The sequence below is a fragment of the Salvelinus alpinus genome, chromosome 14, assembly GCF_045679555.1.
Source record: "Salvelinus alpinus chromosome 14, SLU_Salpinus.1, whole genome shotgun sequence".
NCBI classification, from domain to species: domain Eukaryota; kingdom Metazoa; phylum Chordata; class Actinopteri; order Salmoniformes; family Salmonidae; genus Salvelinus; species Salvelinus alpinus.
In genome coordinates, this window is record NC_092099.1 from 29,077,357 (window position 1) to 29,096,860 (window position 19,504).

At 41.4% G+C, this 19,504-nt stretch overlaps 1 pseudogene; it reads right to left on the minus strand.

Moving 5' to 3' along the window:
* The window catches only part of LOC139538712 (Golgi pH regulator-like), a 37,545-nt pseudogene that overhangs the window by 8,903 nt on the left and 9,138 nt on the right, over positions 1-19,504 (minus strand).

Consider the following 19,504-nt stretch of genomic DNA (forward strand, 5'->3'; position numbering starts at 1 on the left):
ATAGCAATAGGCACGTTAGCGTTAGCGAATAAACCAGCAAAAGATTTTAATTTTCACTAACCTTCATAAACCTTCATCAGATGACAGTCCTATAACATCAGGTTATACATACTTATGTTTTGTTCGACAATGTGCATATTTAGAGCTGAAATCAGTGGTTATACATTGTGCTAACGTAGCATCTTTTTCCCAGAATGTGCGGATATTTCTATTAGACTCTCACCTATTCTGACCAAATAACTATTCATAAACATTACAAAAAAATACATGTTGTATAGGAAATGATAGATACACTAGTTCTTAATGCAATCGCAGTGTTAGAATTCTAAAAATAACTTCATTACGACATAGGCTTACGTTATGGCGAGATAGTGCTCAAAACCTGGGCAAAAAACTAATAGTACACAGTTCGACAGATATATGAAATAGCATCATAAAATGGGTCCTACTTTTGATGAGCTTCCATCAGAATGTTGTACAAGAGGTCCTTTGTCAGGAACAATCGTTGTTTGGTTTTAGAACGTCCTTTGTCCCTCTTGAATTAGCAAGCACACTAGCCAAGTGGCGCGAAGCTCTCCATCGTCAACAAACACAGACAACGCAACACGCCTAACGTCCCGAAAAAAATTCAATAATCTAATAAAACTATATTGAAAAAACATACTTTACGATGATATTGTGACATGTATCAAATAAAATCAAAGCCGGAGATAGTAGCTGCCTATAACGACAGCTTTCCAGAAGGCAATTCCAGGTCCATCCTCGCGCTTTCCAGAAAACAGGAAATGGGTGACACGTCATTCCAAGAGGATTCATTCCACCTCAGACCAAGATAAACACCCCATTTCTTCTCTCACTGCCTCTTGACATCTAGTGGAAGGTGTATGACGTGCATGTATACTAATACGTATCATGCCCATTTATAGGCATGCCCTAGAACAGAGCATCGTTTTCAGACTTTCCACTTCCTGGTCAGGAAGTTTGCTGCCAAACGAGTTCTGTTTTACTCACAGATATAATTCAAACGGTTTTAGAAACTAGAGAGTGTTTTCTATCCAATAGTAATAATAATATGCATATTGTACGAGCAAGAATTGAGTACGAGGCCGTTTAAATTGGGCACGATTTTCCCCCAAAGTGAAAACAGCGCCCTCTGTCCTCAACAGGTTAAATTCTATGCCTATCACTGTTACAATCCAGTACCTTCAGATCTACTAGAGGTGTGCATGAGTAGGGGCTACGCGTTGATTTGGAATAGGGCCTTACACACAGCAGGGCTTGACATTAACTTTTTTAGCCACGAAAGTTCAAGTCACTTGTACTCCCCAAAAAAGGACTGTAACACCAAGTGCCAAAAAGGTGTTGCATGACGCAAGGAACCACTTCACAAAATAACATTCATTATTATCCCTGGTACTGACAATGGAAGGCTGCTGGTCTCTGATCCCATCTATTATAAAGTGTCTTCTGCCATTGTGGCCTTGGGCAAGGCACTTAACCCCCACAATGTAAAATACGGCACTGATAGTTTACTGTATAAAACACATGTGGTCCATCAACCTTCCATCTGGATAGCTACTAGGTGTGCAGGCTTTTGATCCAACCCTGCTCAAACACACCAGTCAGCTTATCAAGGTCCTGTTGAGCAGCTGATATTTTACATTGCGGTGTGTTCGAACAGGGCTGGAACAAAAGCCTGCATACCCAGTAGCTTTCCTGGAATCTCCTGGAGGACGGTTGGCCACCCTGCAACATAAAATAATTCCCTCATTCAATGAACCGGGGATCAAAAGACTGAGGTGGGCGAGGTAAGACGTAGGTTAAAATAGTCAGTGTTCAGGGGAGATCCTGACAGCATAGGAGTTACTTGTCAATCAGGCTATTCTAGGGATATTTTTGTAACTTTGTCAGAATTACATGGCCAGTATTGAATAGAAGAGAATCCTAGTCAATAATGAGCGCTTGAGAGATAGTTTATTAACAACTGTAAAAATAAAAAAAATAAAGTTATTTTAGGACATCGGACATGACAATGCATGCTAATAGCTAGACATTAATACATGCTAACAGCTAAATAATTAACTAGCGAGATAGCCAATTCAAAACATAGTTTGTAGTTTGTCTGGTTATCTAGTTAGTTGGACTGGGCGATATGGCCAAAATATAATATCACAGTATTACATTTTATTTTGTAATGTTTTTTAATAATACAGGTTATACATTTGCTTTATGAGTGGTGTGTGACCCTAGGGTGGCAACACATATATTCTAAGTGATTTCAATGGGCCTTTCTCCATTTCTCCAATAGAAAATGTTTCATTTCTGCATTTCCTGTACTCATTTGAGGTCATTTTCACACTGCAATGTAGGGCTGCACTATATGGGCAAACAATCTAGGCTTTATTTTTAACCAAATGTTGCAATTGCGATTTGACTAGCGATTTGGAGCAAAACACTTGGGTGAACTGTTGGAATAATGGAAATTGAATGGTTATTCTAATTCTATAGTTAGAATATAATAATGTGCAATTTGAACACAGTGTTGTTTGACATGACCACGAATGAAAATGCCAGGAGTTATTGTGACAGGGTAGGAACACAGTGTTAAGTGTTTCCTAGGGGACCCTATAATCTTTGGCTACATTGAATGTTTTGTCTTAGCTACTTCATGTAGCTAACAGATTCATGCTTTGTACATTCCTCTTTGATTTAGAAGATACTGTTTCACAAATAACACTGATTTAGGCCTACACCATCACTGGTATTATCAGGCTGTATTACAGGGTTCCCCAACTGGAGGCCCAAGGGCCGAATTTGTCCCCCCAAGTTCTCAGCAAAAAAAACAAAACGTTTCATTGTAGGACATAAAAGATCGTAAACAACACCAGGGAATCAGCACCATGGTGATCAATTTTTTTGTTTCCCCATTTTTCTCCTTAATTTTGTGGTATCCAATTGGTAGTTACAGTCTTGTCTCATCGCTGCAACTCCCGTACGGACTCGGAAGAGGTGAAGGTCGAGAGCCGTGCGTCCTCAAACACAACCCAACCAAGCCGCACTGCTTCTTGACACAATGCCCATTTAACCTGGAAGCCAGCCGCACCAATGTGTCGGAGGAAACACCGTATACCTGGCGACCATGTCAGCATGCACTGCGCCCGGTGCAGTACAGTGAAATTATTATATTTTATTCAAATATTATATATCTGTTAAGGCTTCCAGTGGTCAATTTACAGGCTACATGTTTTTTAAATTTGTATTATGTTCTGGCCCCCCGACCATCCAGTCAAGAATCTTGTTGATGATCCCTGCTGTATAGCTAGTTACGTTTGCTCTGACTCAGTACATTTAGCTGCTAGCATTAGCGGCTAACACGATTTAGACCCAACTTGCTAAAACAAACTAGCAGTTTGCAGATGTAAGAAACACAAACTAATAGTGTGCTTATAGAACGCAAATGGATTTATATTAAGAAGCAAAGTGAAAACAGCATTGTCGTCATTGTCATGGCTCCTCCTCTGCAGTGCAGGGGGCGGTTCCTCCTGCAGGCAGAGGAGGGTCGTTAGTGATTGGAGCCACCTGGGCTCAGGGTATAAAACTGTTCACTAATCTCTCTCTCGCTCTCTCTGCTCCTCCAGGTATGCTCATGATTTGTTTGTTCCTTTGTAGTTTTGCATAGTTTTCACTCAGTCATGTTCACACACACATATTCACGCATCCATGCACTTTACATACACCTTACATTATGATACTTCCACACCTCATTCCTTTTTCTTAGTTTAAGTTAATAGTTTGTTGTAGAATAAAGAACCTTTTTAAATTGGCCTATACCTGTTGTTCGTGTCCCCTCATTTTTGTCACAGGCTATGAGCCGGCTTGTGACATCATCAACATTGTTGCATGTGCTGCATTGACCATGCAGACTGAACCCAAATGTCTCATGGTCGAGGAACAACAAACACGCTCTAGAAGTGACAGGGGGCGGGGCTAGAACTGTGTGGAAAGCAGCATGGAGAGAGAGAGAGAGAGAGAGCGAAGAGATGACTCAAGTAGCGGAGTAAACTATAGAATTGGACGTTACACACGGTGTATCACATTTAACAAACCAAACATTCAAATTCCCTTATAGAAGGTAAAGTAAAAACCCAAACCGGTCCGTGCATCAATACTGGTATATCGTAAATTATGTTATATTGCCCAGCCCTACTAGTTAGTCAGTTGTATATCATTATTTTACCTGCTGCTCAAATGTCTGTCTCTCTCTGGCACACGCAGGTGATGCACACACAATTACCTTTCCAGGATTTTCATTGCTGACCATAAATGAGCTATAACTGGGCAAATAACTCACTAACTAGCAATGAATATCCACAAAATGTGCACACATGGCTAGGCTTGCTTTGAGCTCAAAAACGCATCTCGCAACTGCATGATTGAAAGAGCACTCTTGGCTGTCAATGCAGGCCTACAATAATTATACTACGATGAGCTCTGTAGAGATTAGGAGGGCAGTGTGCAACACATTGCATCCGGAGGACACTGATTCAATTCAGATCAGAGTAGCCTAATTGTTTGATATTTAGATTTTAGCATAATTTTTTTACTTGTCCTTCTGACAATTTAAATCTATATTCTTCTTGACCGACTATTTTTTGTACTTGTCCCGGGCAAGTGTTAATGTCGAGCCCTGCACAGCAGTGGGAGAGTGAGAATAGGGAGAGGGGGAAGGGTAGGCACTCACCGTGTTTGGGACTAAGGATGGGGAAAGGGTCCCCCAACTTCCAGAAGAAATACATGAAGGTAAACCAGATGACACAGGCAAAGAGCAGCTTCTGTCTCTGCACTAGACACAAACACACAATATACACTTCAGAGACTGCGTGTAAGAATCCCCAGCAAGAGAGCACCCATCATACACTGTAGCATCAAACATGGAAGGATCAATTCATTTATGCTACAGCTGGACTAATATGGACAAAATGTCACTCACACAGGCGGATGTTGCTGACGACAAAGTAGCCAATATAAAAAGGCACTACGAAGATTAGAACCAGTAGAATCACATACAGGTTGAACTTCCAGTGGAAATACCTGGAACTGAGGGACACAGATACAAGGACATATATGACACATCAGCTAGCCTATGTTAGCTCGTTGATGAGAGCAAAGTATAATACTGAATAAACGTGGTAACGTAAAGAATGGATTAAACTATTGTACTAACTTAGTTTCTAAGGCACCCAGTATCTCAAAGATGATAAGCTCAAACATGGTGCAGGAGAAGGCAACGGTGATGGAGAACACCACCTGGACCACATACTGTCGTACCTGTTGACCAGAACATGACCACAGGGTTAGATTAGGCTGTAGGTGCGGTCACAAAATATCACTACTGTCTAAGCACCCATGCTGATGTATTAGTCACTTTCTGTTTCATGGTGGTTCTCACAACTGGTCTTATAGGCAGTTCCAGGAACAGAATGACAGCAAGCCATCTAGCTACAGAAATAAAGGCACGGCCAGTAGACTAGCTAAATATCCTTTTCCCCCAAAAAATGTGTCACTGGCCTACACACCCCATAATGTCAAAGTGGAATTCTGTTTATTGAAATGTTCACAAATTAGTAAAAAATGAAAAGCTGAAATGTCTTGAATCAATAAGCATTCAACCTTTTTTTTAGTGCAAGCCTAAATACGTTCAGGAGTAAAATGTAGCTTAACAAGTCACAGACGTTGCATGGACTCACTAATAAAATTATTTAACATGATTTTTGATTGACTACCTCATCTCTATACCCCACACATACAATTATCCGTAAGGTCCCTCATTCGAGCAGCGAATTTCAAAAACATAAAGACAGGGAGGTTTTCCAATGCCTCGCAAAGGGCACCTATTGGTAGAGGGGTAAACATTTAAAAAAGCAGACATTGAATATCCCTTTTGTCCTGAAAACAAAGTGTTATGTTTGGGGCAAATACTGAGTAGCACCCCCCATATTTTCAAGCATAGTGGTGGCTGCGTCATGATATGGGTATGCTTGTAATAGTTAAGGACTGGGGAGTTTTTCAGGACAAAAAAGAAACAGCTAAGCACAGGCATACCCCTAGACGAAAACTAGTCTCTGTCTGCTTTCCACCAGACACTGGGAGATGAATTCAACTTTCAGCAGGACAGTAACCAAAAACACAAGGCCACATCTACACTGGAGTTACTTACCCTGAAGACAGTGAATGTACCTGAGTGGCCAAGTTACAGTTTTGACTTAAATCTACTTGAAAATCTATGGAAAGACTTGAAAATGGTTGTCTAGCAATGATCAACAACCAATTTGTCAGAGCTTGTAGAATTTTGAAACGAATAATGGAAAAATGTTGCACAATCCAGGTGTGGAAAGCTCTTAGAGACTTACACAGAGAGTCACAGCTGTAATCGCTGCCAAAGGTGCTTCTACAAAATATTGACTCAGGGGTGTGAATACTTATGTAAATTTGTATAATGAAATTTTCGATACATTTGCAAAAATGTCTAAAAACATATTTTCACAACTTTGTCATTATGGGGTATTGTGTGTAGAAGGGTGATACAAATATATATTTAATACATTTTAAATTCAGGCTGTAATGCAAAAAAATGGGGAATAAGTCAAGGGGTATGAATACTTTCTGAAGGCACTGTAGCAATAACGTTACTTGTGTAGCTAGTAACTAATATAACATACCTCATAGTCTTTGAACAGCTGCCGCATGAAGAACAGCCACCCAAAGCCAAAGAACAGCACCTGGGAAGAGAGTTGGATGATTTCCACGTTAGTTAACTTGCACCAGACAGTGAGTGTATGTGCAAACATCCTAACGTTAGCTGGCTAAGCAACAAGATCCCAAAATGGTGTGATGCGTTATCTAGCTAACGTAAACTCACGTAAACTCGTACATCGCCTTGATCCGTATAATTGCCCTTATTTTAGCGACCCAAAAACGTAATACTTCCAGATCAACTGTAATGTCAATACCATTGTAAAGCACAATTTCTCCCCTTTCCAACATTATCAATTACATGACCTAAACGCTGCCCGTTTCTGTATAATTCAAGCAGGCAATGAGCCCCGAGCTTAAAAATGTCGGGTGGGGAAGCGAAACTAATGCGTGATAGTGAGAAGGAGAGATGTTGTGTGGGAAAATAGCTTTTTTTCACTCGATCTGTCCAACTTATCACCTTATCGCCTCTAAAATGTAAATAAAACACTATAAAGAGTTTATATAATGTGTCATTACATACATATTTGAAGGTTTGTGTCGAATTTGAATCGGGTTTTTAGGGCGGTGCTAAAGTGATCTTAGAAGTAAACAGCGGCTTTGAGAATGATGACGCAAAAAATTACTAGGTATCCCCCCCTTACCCCCGTCACTGTCCATTTCTTGTTTTTAAACGATGAGAGAAGTGCTACACCTGGTGGAGAGAGATTGTAAGACAGAAATAGTTGCTTTATGCGTGCTGTACGTTACGACATGACACGTCACGATGTAACGGAGGGTCCGTTTTTTCAACTTTTCTCCAATACTATAGAGCCATTACTATGTCGATCAACGCTTGAATAGAAACCTAATTCACACCCCCGATTTTGAAGTCAACACAGTCGCCACAGTCCCATTAGTTTTCTTTGTAGCCTCGTTTGAATGTTGCGGTTGCGCACATTTGTACGGAATGGGGTGAATTTATGTTCAATATCAAACGTTAGTTCTTACCTGTGAGGTGAACATGATCACTGAATCCATAAGAAACAACATTTTGATCAGGAAACCACGGCCTAAAATCTATAGAATACTTCCAGTTCAAAGGTTCTACATTCAGGTCATGTCTGACCACAATACAAATGTCAACTAACACGTAACAACGTGGTTATTTTGTTATTATTTGCATTGTGGAAACGCGTTGTTGACCTGTGAACTTGCTGAACTGAGGTCTACGTCATCAGAATAAGAGGGAAAAGTCCATTCCGTCGCAATAACGTGACGTACCAAAATGCGTTTGGACAGAGAGGAAGAGGCCATGCGAGATGTTTCACTCTCACTAAAATCTGTCCAAAATAAGGCCAATTTGTTTCTATGGGTTTATGTTGGGACAACAACTCCCATTGCTAGAGCGGAGACATGAGCATTTCATAATTATATAGAGATCTCTGCTTGAATGGTTTATTAAGTTTAAAGGGATAGTTCACCCAAATTACATCAAGTCGGTGACCATCGTTTGGTCAAGGCTTTCAAAGTGTGTTGTATTAAGGTTATAAAAATTATCAGACTTGCAACTAAATATTGACTGCATGAACTTGACAAAAATTATGTGATCAAAGGTCATGCAGTTTTTGATTAAGTCGCCAACTGCACCATGCAGCCATCACCTGCATTGTGGGTGGCACTATTGGTCAACCACACATGAGGGTGTTTTTGTTTGACCTACACAAACGTGGCTAAAGACGTGACTGAATCAGGAACCAACTTTTCTTTTATTCTAAAGCAACAGGGGTTACAAATGAAAGTAATATTTGAGACATCTCTCTCATCAATTCATTATACACCTTATGTTTTCATTGTGTTATACTGTAGGGGCGGCAGGTAGCCTAGTGGTTAGAGCGTTGGGACAGTAACCGAATGGTTGCTACATCGAGGTAAAAATCTGTCGTTCTTCCCCTGAACAAGGCATATAACCCACTGTTCCTAGGCCGTCATTTTAAATAAGAACTGGTTCTTAACTGACTTGCCTAGTTAAATAAAAAGTTTATTTTGACATTTATCCAGAAAAACTTTTAAATCAACAATATCAGCTCTGTTGATACTGACATGTTGATCTGAGCCTTGCTGTTGGAAAACCACTAGTGTCTGACTTTCAGCTGTCGCAGATGCACCTCCCCCAACTTTACTCGTCAACTTTTGTCTACAGTAGGCTTCGTTAGGCTTACTGCTCAAACCCACCCGTTGATTTCCTTACCATGTAAGCAGTCTATGGACACAGTCTGGTCTCATAGTCAGACTAGACATAACTTACTAAATGTAAATCCAGGACACTCAAATTAGTATGACATGCTACATTTGGTATGGTTACAGAAGACAGAAGGTTACTTAAGGGGGAAAAAAGGTAGGGAGATTGGTTGTGTAGCTCAAACATCTCATCACAGACAACTTTAGCATAAGCAAATACTTACTAAATTTTAGCTACTGTGCACTGTTTTGCAGGATAGCTATCCCAAAAACTTTAACTTAACTCCTCACCTTAACCCTAGCCTAGCTAATGTTAGCCACCTAGCTAACATTAGCCACAACAAATTGGAATTCGTTACATAGAGGTTTTGCAAATTCGTAACATATTGTACGAATTGCAAATCATACCATATTGTACATATTGCAATTCGTAACATACCATACAAATTGTAATTCGTAACATATCATATGAAATGGATGATGGACATCCACAAATTAATACATACCATACGAAACATAACATATCAGACAAATGAGTGTCCCGGATTTATCCTTACTATGTTACGTCTACCCCTGAGTCCAGGTTGAGGGTCAAGGTTTGACAGCAATTCATGCTTTGGTTTAGTTTCCCTGGCACTGTTTCCACATGCTAACATTTTAGCATTTGTGGCACAAATCCCATTCAAGTCATGGGACCGATATGAGCATTTTTCACGCATCATGTTCATAGCATCTATAAGTGACTTTGTTCAGCTTCACAATCAATTTTAGATACTTTCGGATGATTTGGACATGACCATGACATGGGTAACCGTACAATAGCATAGACCTACATTCTGAACTTTTTATAAATTCCCCCCTATACCATACTTAGTTTGAACCCCGGGAAGTTTGGCAGGAGGGCAGAGCCCTCTACCTAGAGCTCTCCCCTCCACTAAAGTCCTTAGAATCTTCCAAACCAGGATTGAGTTCAGTTCAATTGAACGTTTGCTATGTTGTGGAATGTTTTGTTTCCCAAAACGTTCTTGAACAGACTTTGAGGTACGTTATCTCCATTTGACGGGTGTTGTGGGGTGTCGCTTGAAGCAATGAGTGATGTATTTAACCCAACCCCTGCTAATTTTTCCACTGGTTGTTTAGGACAGTACCGTTTCCGTTTAATTTAATGTTCTATTATGTTTTTTTGTACTGAACACAGCCCAGGTTTGCCACTATACTGTTATGATGGGAGACAAACAACGGACAAGTGTTCAATGGCTACAAACAATTCTTATTTCAATGATTTAGAGCAGGGGGGTCAAACATTCCATGGAGGACCTAGACAACCAGGTGAGGGGAGTTCCTTACTAATCAGTGACCTTAATTCATCAATCAAGTACAGGGGAGGAGCGAAAACCTGCAGGCACTCAGCCCTCCATGGAATGACTTTGACACCAGGGGTGTATTCATTATGCCGATTCTGTTGCAAAACTTATCTTCCCGAATTTGTCTAATAGAAACTCTTGCAACTCTTTGGACTAATAATTACACCTGTAATTTACAGTAAAGATTAGCCTACATAATTTGCAATAGTTTATAAAAAATATGTTTAGGCCTAATGATAATGACTAACAATAAGATTGATGGCCTATATGCACAAGGAGGGCGGTAGTTGCTCGGTTGGGCCTCTTCTGACTGGGCTTCAAACAAATGCTTCCAAAATAGAGTACCACAGTTTGAGTCATAATACCCATAAAACCTAGCTGTCAAATAGGGAAGTGGTTCCAATCGTTTTTCCCAAAGGGGATTTTAGAAAGACTTAAAATAAGGGCTATGTTTTGTGTAGGCTTACCCTGCGGTATGGTTTTGATAACTGTGTCAATCTCTCTAGGACAAGGTGACTATCAATATATTCACCTGTATTTACCCCACAAAAATGTAATGCTAATTAGCTGCTAATGTGGCTATCATAAAGAACTACAAATGCTATGAGGATCTGGACTAGACTGCAGAATCGAGGCAAAGGTAAGAATCTCTAGATTTACTATCAACTGTTAACTAAATGTAGTAATGAATACATTTGCGAAATTTCTTTAAATGGATAATTCTGTGAACTGTGTTGTGCGAGTTTTTAATTGGCACAATACCTGTCCTGTTAGCAAAGGTGACAGCTAGAGATGATGTGCAGGAGCTTGCAGGGATTTGTAGTTTTGCATGATCTCTACTTTAATACCTAATTAACATTTTCGTATGTGAGAGTAAACAGAGCGCAATATATTGATAAAAGTCACCTTGTCTGAGAGATTTACATGGTTATCAAAACGTCATGCCAGGATAAGCCTACACAAAACACAGCCCTTATTTTAAGTGTTTTGAAAAATCCCCTATGGGGAAAAATGATTGGAACCGATGTCCTGTTTGACTGCTAGGTTTTATGGGTATTATGACACCTCCACTGTGGGGCTCTATGATCATGGAATAAAGCCCATAAATGTATGGATTATGTGAGCAGTGCTAACAATATACAGGTAATTATTACAAACATGTTCTGACATGAATGAATATTATTTGTGTATGTCGGCGCTTCGGTGATGTGTGATAGGCTTCATAAGTTTTCCACTTTTTAATATGTCATAGAGAGAGCAATGCAATCTAGAAGACACATATGGCAGAAACTTGCAAAACATTAAACCACTGGGGGTTGTATGTCAGTCAGAATGGACTTGAATGTAATAAATTATGCTTATCTGCAGAGCTCACGGTTGTGTTCAGATCGTAGAGCCTACTCAATAGATCAACACACCTCCAACCACAACCTAACCATCTCCTCTGACCCACGCAGGCAATGGCCTTCAGCCCTATACTGTGTAGGGTTCTAACTTCAGTAACCACATCCTTGTACACAGGAAGTAGAGGCATGAGTATGCAATTTATGCTCTAGAGGCTCTGCAATGGGAGACTGTGTTGCTCTCTGTAGCCATGGCATTAGAGAAACAATTTTGTGGTTCAGCGTAAAGACCGGCAATGACGTTTTATGTAAAATAGAAAAACCCATGGTAGCACTGAGGTGAGAGAGAAGAGCGAGAGAGAGATACAAGGGAAAGGGGGATACCTAGTCAGTTGTACAACTAGGCTATAGTGCATCGTCAAACAGTTGTGATTGAAAGAGGAAACGGGCACCATTGGTCCTACCTGACACAGATCTCATAGGATCAGCTTCTGGGACAAATGAAGTCCCATCATATCATAGTCTTCCTCACTCTCCAGCTCCTCTCCATAGGTAAGAAACATTTATTGATTGTCTTACGATGACCTATTTACTTTAAATTTCCACTAATATAAACATCTCCTCCTTCCTCCCTACAGAGGTCCCAGAGGTGTTGGCTGTGGCTAAGACAATGACAGCTTTTGAGGGTCAGTTCATCATTTTGACCTTACCTAGTGAGCAGATTGAGCCTCAAAGTCAGGTTGAATGGAGATATAGCCAACCTGGGAAAAATAAGCTGCTGTCTATAGTACAGTTTAACAAAGATGGTGACCACAAGACAACCATCTTTAACAACCGGACGCAGATCCAGAATAATGGATCTCTGACTATCCAGGGTCTCCGTCAGGGAGATTCAGGGGATTACACCTGCAGTGTGATCTCCACAGGCAGAACCATCCAGACATACATTGTTACTCTGAATGTGCTGGGGGAGAGGGAATCACACCCAACTGTCAGTGTCATCTCAGGTAAGAGCAGTTTATTTTTATTTTCTGAGGCTATTTTCAGCTCCGAGTCATTTGTAGGAACAGACAGAAGCTCAGACCCCTTGAGCACTATATAAATGATTTAAGTTCAAAAGCTTTAGTGCCAGTTTAGGGTAAAACATTTAATTTCACTGTGTTTGACATTATACAAAAAATGCTGTGTTGTTTGGTTGACCCAACTGCTGTTTTGCAGGCATTGGGTCATTTAATTAGGTAGTTTGCATTAAACACTGCTGGGTTATTGATGCTGGGGGCTGGGTTATTAGGGCTGGGTTATTAAGATATGACCTAGTGTGTCAGATCAGAAGACTGGAGGCATAGTTTAGTAGGGGTGTGGCTTTTTTTTCACCCATGAGAGTAAATGTCATTCATTCCTGTTAATCTATTCTGTTCTATAGTTATCAAACATTAGCATTTTTGTAGCTTCAATGAGCCTTACAGTAGTGTATGAATTCCCCTAAAAGCCTATGTCAAATCAAATCAAAGTTGATTTGTCACGTGCGCCGAATACAACAGTGAAATGCTTACTTACAGGCTCTAACCAATGGTGCGGGGGAAAAAAGGTGTGTGTGTAGGTAAGTAAAGAAATAAAACAACAGTAAAAAGACATTTGAAAAAAGAGTAGCAAGGCTATATACAGACACCTGTTAGTCAGGCTTTTTGAGGTAGTATGTACATGTAGGTATCGTTAAAGTGACTATGCATATATGATGAACAGAGAGTAGCAGAAGTGTAAAAAGAGGAGTTGGCGGGTGGTGGGACACAATGCAGATAGCCCGGTTAGCCAATGTGCGGGAGCACTGGTTGGTCGGGCCAATTTGAGGTAGTATGTACATGAATGTATAGTTAAAGTGACTATGCATATAAGATAAACAGAGAGTAGCAGCAGTGTAAAAGGAGGGGTTAGGGCCGTCCAATGATTGCACGTTGGCGAGTATTATTGACGGTAACGGCAGCTTTCCTAGTTGCCTTCTGCGGGTCCGGACGAGGCATCCTGCTCTTCGTCCTCTGCGTCGCTTCCTTTTGCGAATAATTGGGATGTCTACCCTGTGGGGTGTTTGGAGAATATCGTGTGAGTCCTGCTTGTTGTTGTTGAAGAAATCTTCGTTTAATCCGAGGTGAGTGATCGCTGTCCTGATATCCAGAAGCTCTTTTCTTCCGTAAAATACGGTTGCAGAAACATTATGTACAAAATAATTTACAAATATCGCGGGGAAAAAAACACATAATAGCACAATTGGTTAGGAGACCGTAAACGGCGGCCATCTCCTCCGGCGCCATATGTAAATCTCACTGTTGGGATACAATCAGGTAGTATGTTTATTACCTATTCTAATAAGGTAATCTTACTATTCTAGACGAATGTGGAAAATGCACACAAAATAAGGGGAAATTTGAATGTAAACTTTACATGATGAACAGGAATGACATGGGTGGCCAATATGATCTACCTGAAAGCCAAACCCTAATTAGCCACGCATCCTGAAAATAACCTAAGGATTACACTAAAAAGAGCCAGCTGCTAAGCCAACCCACTATGAGAGTTAAAAAATACACAATTGATTGTTAAATTAACCCATTTTTGGGTAATCCCAACAACCCAACTGTCTGGGTCAAAATTGACCAGTGTGTGTTCTGTCCAATATTTACCCAGCGCTGGGTTACCAAATAATCCAAATTTGGTTGTTTTTAACGCAGCATGTTTTAGTGGCCTGAATATTTATTTTTAGATTTTCAGATTCACAGAACATGACTACAACCAACACTTCATCTAGCACCCCAGATGTGCCAGTTGTTGGGGCTACAGGGGTAGCACTGTGGATTATCATCACAGCGGGTGGATGCTCAGCAGTGTTTCTTACTAGTGTGCTGGCTTTGGTTGCATTTCAATGGAGAAAGAGGCAAAGATCCAGCACAGGTAAACTATTTTGACAATCTTTTTTGGGAGAAAATTGTATCTCAATTTACAATGTTATTTTAAGTGATGTATGTTGCATAATGATTAGGTCCTAGAGCTTCACACGACCTTGTAACCTGACCAAAAAAAAACTCTGGACCCTAGAATTGAATGTATTTAATGTAATGTAACTGATTTGGAGTGAGAGTAACTGATCTGATGTGAGTTAAATGATCCCTTCCACAGATGAACCTGTCTACAGTAACACAGCTTACATCAGACACTGTCATGTCAGGGACGCCTGCCAATCCTGTTAACACTCCGGGAGTTACCAGAGCAACGACACGTTCTAGCGCTGGAAGGGGGATGATAGGAGAAATGTCTTGAGTGATAAGGATGAGAGGGAAAGGAGAGAAAAAGATGTAGAGAAAATAAGAGAGGGATGCAATTCCAGCTTCAAGGTGGAGAGCAAGAACAGGTAATAGGGTGAGATCAGAGATGCATGAGAGAAACTTAATTAAATGTCTAGTTTCAATAAACAATTGAACTGAACTGCAATGTCTTCTTAGTGACTCTTCAATTTGCCTCAGTGTCGAGAACGCAGCTAGGTGAAGTGAACGTTTGCGCTCGCATACTCCCTTAAAATAACTTGGCTTGAAAAACTAGAAAGAAAAGAGTCAATATTAATGTTTGTCCGTCTTGAGACGCTGTAGCCAAATCAAATCAAAAAGTACAATTTCTCAAAATAGGCTGAATTAATCTAAGATAACTCAAGAAATCTGTAATTAATTTTGATGTTTGCAGAGGTCTTAGTCGCACTATTTTCCATCTAAGATGTTTTGTGTAGTATATTTCAAGTGAAACATTTTTGCATGAACATGGTCATCTCACATTGAATGACAACAAACACTTCATTGAAGAATCCCTACTGTTGACCAATCCCCAATGAAGGGGCGTAGACCAAACTCTGAATGCTGGCGAACACCAAAACAAGCAGACACCTTTTTCATAACATGACCATCAACCCAGAAGCACTCGCTTCTGTCATAATGAAGTGCTTTGAGAGGCTAGGGACCATATCACCTCCACCTTACCTGACAACTTAGACGCACTACAATATCGCCCCAACAGATCCACGGACAACGCAATTGCGATTACACTGCTCTATCCCACCTGGACAAGAGAAATATAGTACCTATGTAAGAATGCTGTTCATCGACTACAGCTCAGCCTTCAAAATCATAGTGCCCTCCAAGCTCATCACTAAGCTCAAGGCCCCAGGTTTGAACCACTCCCTGTGCAACTGGGTCCTGGACTTTCTTACAGGCTGACCCCAACTGGTGAAGGTCGGCAATAACCCTTCCGCAACGCTGATCCTCAACATGGGTGCCCAACAGGGGTGTGTGCTAAATCCCCTCCTGTACTCCTTGTTCACCCATGACGGCATGGCCATGCACGCCCACATTTACATCGACGAGCCGCAGTGGAGAGGGTCAAAAGCTTCAAATTCCTCGGTGTGCACATCACTGACTACCTGAAATTTGTCTTGGCCCCTGAGAACCTCACAAAATTCTACAGATGCACCATTGAGAGCATGCTGTCGGGCTGTATCATGGCCTGGTACAGCAATTGTATCATCCGCAACCTCCTGGCTCTCCAGAGTGTGGTGCTGTCAGCCCAACGCATCCTCTGGGGCACACTGCCTGCCCTCCAGGACATCTACAGCACCCAGTGTCACAGAAAGGCCCAAGAGATCAAGACGTCAGCCACCTGAGCTATGGCCTGTTCACCATTAACCCGCCTTTGCCCAGTACCCTGCCTTGAACCTTAGTCACTGTTATTAGTTGGCTACCACCCGACACTCTACCCTGCACTTTAGAGACTGCTTTGCCCTATGTAAACTCAGCAAAAAAAGAAACGTTCTCTCACTGTCAACTGCGTTTATTTTCAGCAAACTTAACATGTGTAAATATTTGTATGAACATAACAAGATTCAACAACTGAGACATAAACTGAACACGTTCCATAGACATGTGACTAACAGAAATGGAATAATATGTCCCTGAACAAAAGGGGGGTCAAAATCAAAAATAACAGTCAGTATCTGGTGTGGCCACCAGCTGCATTAAGTACTGCAGTGCATCTCCTCCTCATGGACTTCACCAGATTTGTCAATTCTTGCTGTGAGATGTTACCCCACTCTTCCACCAAGGCACCTGCAAGTTCCTGGACATTTCTGGGGGGAATGGCCCTAGCCCTCCCCCTCCGATCTAACAGGTCCCAGACGTGCTCAATGGGATTGAGATCAGGGCTCTTCGCTGGCCATGGCAGAACACTGACATTCCTGTCTTGCAGAAAATTATGCACAGAACGAGCAGTATGGCTGGTGGCATTGTCATGCTGGAGGGTCATGTCAGGATGAGCCTGCAGGAAGGGTACCACATGAGGGAGGAGGATAAATAATAAAATGCAAATTAATTACTTAAAAATCATACAATGTGATTTTCTGGATTTTTGTTTTAGATTCTGTCTCTCACAGTTGAAGTGTACCTATGATAACAATTACAGACCTCTACATGCTTTGTAAGTAGGAAAACCTGCAAAATTGGCAGTGTATCAAATACTTGTTCTCCCCACTGTCTATATTTTTAATCTGTAGTCTAGGACCCTATAAAAGTGGAGGGGCCCCATAGCCTCTCCCCTTCTATTAATAGAACACAAGCATAATCAATTATTATAATTAACCAAACATTTGGTGCAGCCCCTATCATGACCCCAATTTGACCCCATCATTTACAACAGACCTACAAGCCCTCAGTCCAGCCTCTCTCAGCCTATTGTGGACAGTCTGAACACTGATGGAGGCATTGTGCGTTCCTGGTGTAACTCGGGCAGTTGTTGTTGCCATCCTGTCCCTCAGGTGTGATGTTTGGTAAATCCGACAACAACTCTATTCTCCTGATTCCTGCTTACAAGCAAAAATGAAAGCAGGAAGCACCAGTGACTCGGTCAAAAAAATGAGGCAGATGCTAAATTACATCAGTCACTGGCTTTATCAAATCAAATTTTATTTGTCACATACACATGGTTAGCAGATGTTAATGCGAGTGTAGCGAAATGCTTGTAAGGGACAATAAGTGCATCGAGGACGTCATCCCCACAGTGACTGTACGTACAGTGGGGAGAACAAGTATTTGATACACTGCCGATTTTGCAGGTTTTCCTACTTACAAAGCATGTAGAGGTCTGTAATTTTTATCATAGGTACACTTCAACTGTGAGAGACGGAATCTAAAACAAAAATCCAGAAAATCACATTGTATGATTTTTAAGTAATTCATTTGCATTTTATTGCATGACATAAGTATTTGATCACCTACCAACCAGTAAGAATTCCAGCTCTCACAGACCTGTTAGTTTTTCTTTAAGAAGCCCTCCTGTTCTCCACTCATTACCTGTATTAACTGCACCTGTTTGAACTCGTTACCTGTATAAAAGACACCTGTCCACACACTCAATCAAACAGACTCCAACCTCTCCACAATGGCCAAGACCAGAGAGCTGTGTAAGGACATCAGGGATAAAATTGTAGACCTGCACAAGGCTGGGATGGGCTACAGGACAATAGGCAAGCAGCTTGGTGAGAAGGCAACAACTGTTGGCGCAATTATTAGAAAATAGAAGAAAATAGAAGAAGTTCAAGATGATGGTCAATCACCCTCGGTCTGGGGCTCCATGCAAGATCTCACCTCGTGGGGCATCAATGATCATGAGGAAGGTGAGGGATCAGCCCAGAACTACACGGCAGGACCTGGTCAATGACCTGAAGAGAGCTGGGACCACAGTCTCAAAGAAAACCATTAGTAACACACTACGCCGTCATGGATTAAAATCCTGCAGCGCACACAAGGTCCCCCTGCTCAAGCAGGCGCATGTCCAGGCCCGTCTGAAGTTTGCCAATGACCATCTGGATGATCCAGAGGAGGAATGGGAGAAGGTCATGTGGTCTGATGATTCAAAAATAGAGCTTTTTGGTCTAAACTCCACTCGCCGTGTTTGGAGGAAGAAGAAGGATGAGTACAACCCCAAGAACACCATCCCAACCGTGAAGCATGGAGGTGGAAACATCATTCTTTGGGGATGCTTTTCTGCAAAGGGGACAGGACGACTGCACCGTATTGAGGGGAGGATGGATGGGGCCATGTATTGCGAGATCTTAGCCAACAACCTCCTTCCCTCAGTAAGAGCATTGATGATGGGTCGTGGCTGGGTCTTCCAGCATGACAACGACCCGAAACACACAGCCAGGGCAACTAAGGAGTGGCTCCGTAAGAAGTATCTCAAGGTCCTGGAGTGGCCTAGCCAGTCTCCAGACCTGAACCCAATAGAAAATCTTTGGAGGGAGCTGAAAGTCCGTATTGCCCAGCGACAGCCCCAAAACCTGAAGGATCTGGAGAAGGTCTGTATGGAGGAGTGGGCCAAAATCCCTGCTGCAGTGTGTGCAAACCTGGTCAAGAACTACAGGAAACGTATGATCTCTGTAATTGCAAACAAAGGATTCTGTACCAAATATTAAGTTCTGCTTTTCTGATGTATCAAATACTTATGTCATGCAATAAAATGCTAATTAATTACTTAAAAATCATACAATGTGATTTTCGGGATTTTTGTTTTAGATTCCGTCTCTCACAGTTGAAGTGTACCTATGATAAAAATTACAGACCTCTACATGCTTTTTAAGTAGGAAAATCTGCAAAATCGGCAGTGTATCAAATACTTGTTCTCCCCACTGTACATACCAGAAGCCATGGATTACAGGCAACATTCGCACTGAACAAAAGGGTAGAGCTGCCGCTTTCAAGGTGCGGGACTCTAACCCAGAAGCTTATAAGAAATCCTGCT